The sequence below is a fragment of the Terrapene carolina genome, unplaced genomic scaffold (assembly GCF_002925995.2).
Source record: "Terrapene carolina triunguis isolate 2854851 unplaced genomic scaffold, T_m_triunguis-2.0 Scaffold148, whole genome shotgun sequence".
Taxonomy (NCBI): Eukaryota; Metazoa; Chordata; order Testudines; family Emydidae; genus Terrapene; species Terrapene triunguis.
In genome coordinates, this window is record NW_020664499.1 from 6475887 (window position 1) to 6478948 (window position 3062).

Below are 3062 nucleotides of genomic sequence, written 5' to 3' on the forward strand. Positions count from 1 at the left end.
GGAGCCCAAAAAGCCGGACATGTCCGGGAAAATCCGGACGTATGGTAACCCTAACTAATGTCTATTTTCATATCATGGAACTACTACAAAATATTTTTTTATCTTTGAAGTGTGCCATTTTAGCTTCATTGCTCTTCCTGGTACCTATATAAGAAAAAATGAGTAAACTGGCAGGTAGCCAAAAGCTCTCAGTTGGATGTTTATTTGAAATGGTTCAAAGAGCAGGGGTGTACAGCTCAGGTAACCTGTGAGACCATAATGAAGTACCAGAACTTTAGGTGCCTCCAAAGTTATAAATAATCTGAGAAAGGGGACACTGAGGCAGAATTACATAAGGGGGCCAATTTTGGGGGAGCAGGTGTCCAAAAAAGAAATTACTTTTGCCCACCAGTCTTCTTGTTAATATACAGTGCCTTTGCAACATCATAATGTGCTCTGAGGAACTTGCACAGCTTACCTTTATTGGTTATATAGCCACCACCATGCCTAACAAAAGCTTAATACATTCTAGCTTCAGTAGTAATAACAAACTTTGGTGCTAATATAAATCCATCAAAGTTAATGGAATGCCACCAGCAGACAAACTGGCCTGTATCCTGGCAGCCTTTGTTTTCTGAGACCTCTCATTTATAACAGTGAACCTGATTCTGCAATCCTTACATGTGCACAAATCCCAGTGAAATCAAAGGGAGTTTGGTATTCTGACCCATTTATTGTTCCGTGCATAACTTACACCACTGGGTAAGTGTGACGCTCTGTACCTTGGGGGAACACCCTGCATCCCCATGTTCATCCTTATAATATGATTGTGTGGTATCCAATGGAAAGTTTGTCATGTCAGGTGTCTTCGGAAGGCTCAGGATCATAGGCACTGACTTCCCCTCTTTTCCGTGGGTGCTCGACTCCCCCCCACGCTGCCCCCAGCCCTACCCCCACTCCACCCCTTCCATGAGGCCCCACCCCTGCCCCACCCCCATTCCAACCCCTTCCCTAAAGTCCCACCCCAACTGCGCCCCCTCGCTGCCCCTATTCCTACTCCTTCCCTAAATCCCCGGCCCTGCCCTTTCCCCGCCTCCTGCCCTGAGCGCGCCACATTCCCGCTCCTCCCCCCACTCCCAGAGCGAGCTAACGCTGCCAAACAGCTGTTTGGTGGTGGCTGGGCGGGAAGCGCTGGGAGGTAGGTGGAGGAGCAGGGACGGGACACGTTCGGGGAGAAGGAAGAGGAGGTGGGGATGAGGGGAACATGGCTGCTAGTGGGTGCAGAGCACCCACTAATTTTTCCCCATGGGTGCTCCAACCCCAGAGCACCCACGGCGTCAGCACCTATGCTCATGGTGCACTGAACATTATTGTTATAGTAATGTTATAGATTGTAATTTCATGTATATAGTTATGAGGCTGAAAATGTGTCCTCATGGCTTAAAACAAGCTCAAACAAAAACTCTCCAGGAGCAGAGGCCCAGGCAAAACTCTCCCAGAGCAGAGGGGCAGTTCACACATCATCAGCCCAGCCTCACAGGAACAAAGGACACTGGCCAAGGTAGCAACAAAGGATCTGTTGGACTCTCCAGTAAGTCACCCCCCCCTTGGTCAGTTTGGGACTACGATGAGGTAATGCTCACCTGACTCTGAAGGGGGGGGGGACAAAGCCAAGAGGGAAGAAAGGACATGATAAAAGGGAGAGACATTTGCCATGCTCTCTCTCTCTTTCACCTCCATCTACAGACACCACCACCACCACCACCAAGCAACTGAAACACTGATCAAAGGGGAGAGCCTGGCTAAAGGGCAACCAGCCAGCCTGTGGTGAGAAGCATCTACGTTTGTAAGGGCACTGAAAGTGTTAAGATCAGCCTAGAATGCGTCTTGCTTTTATTTCATTTGACCAAATCTGGCTTCTTGTGCTTTGACTTAAAATCACTAAAATCTATCTTTTGTAGTTAATAAATTTGTTTGTTTATTCTACCTGAAGCAGTACATTTGGTTTGAAGCATGTCAGAGACTCCCCTTGGGATAACAAGCCTGGTACATATCAACTTATTTGTTAAATTGACAAACTCATATAAGCTTGCAGCATCCAGCAGGCATAACTGGACCCTGCCAGATGGCGGTTCCTAGGGTTGTGTCTGGGACTGGAGATATTGGTTAGTATCATTCGGTTGCACACTCCAAGCAGCAGCTGGCCAAAAGTGCTCACTCATGTAGCTGGGAGCAGCTTACATGCTAGAGGCTGTGTGTGAACAGCCCGGGAGTGGGGAGTCTCACAGCAGAGCAGGGTAAGTCTGGCTCCCAGAGTCGAGGATTAGAGTGATCTGGCAGATCACCGGTCCAGAGAACACCAGGGGAACGTCACAGTAAGACATCAATTTATTGGGCCTAGAGCCTTCCATAGCTGTTGAACCCACTTAAACCAGGTCTGAATTAGACCAAGTCTGCATTTGGCCCACTGCGTCTTGTAGCCTTAAAAGAAATAGTTGCTGCACTGTATGACCAAAGTACAATTTTTACCTTTTTTCCCCTCTCAGCCGATTGATTGTAGTAATAATGTTTCCCCCTCTGTGGTACACCCTGGGACCTTAATTTGCCACAGTCTCCCCCGAACAGTTGAGCAGGTGGTGGCCTACAGGCAAGCCAGCAAAGCCAGACATTGTCTTGAAGAAAACTCTTAAGCTAAGCGTGCCTCAAAAACTTTTCTGGAGCAACCAGCTCTAGAACTGAGAGGTTACTTCAGCCTCCAAGTCTATTCAGACCAGTAACTTCCCCTGAGAATGCTAACAAGGGTGCCTATTAGTTCTAAATGTGATGGTCATTTTTATGACATGGACACTGGAGGGAGACCACCAAACTCACAATCCAAAACTGGCCTGTATGCAAACCAGCAACCTGGAACTGAAAGGCTCCATATCCCATTCCAAGGCCTCTGACTTCAAACCCCTTTCATCACTCTCCTAATGTGCATGGACACTGGCAAGCATCGATCCTTGGCCTCTCTGGTAACACTGCCAACCCATTAAAGAGGCCCATTAGTTCCAGTTGTAACTGATTTTTTTGGAAACTGGACT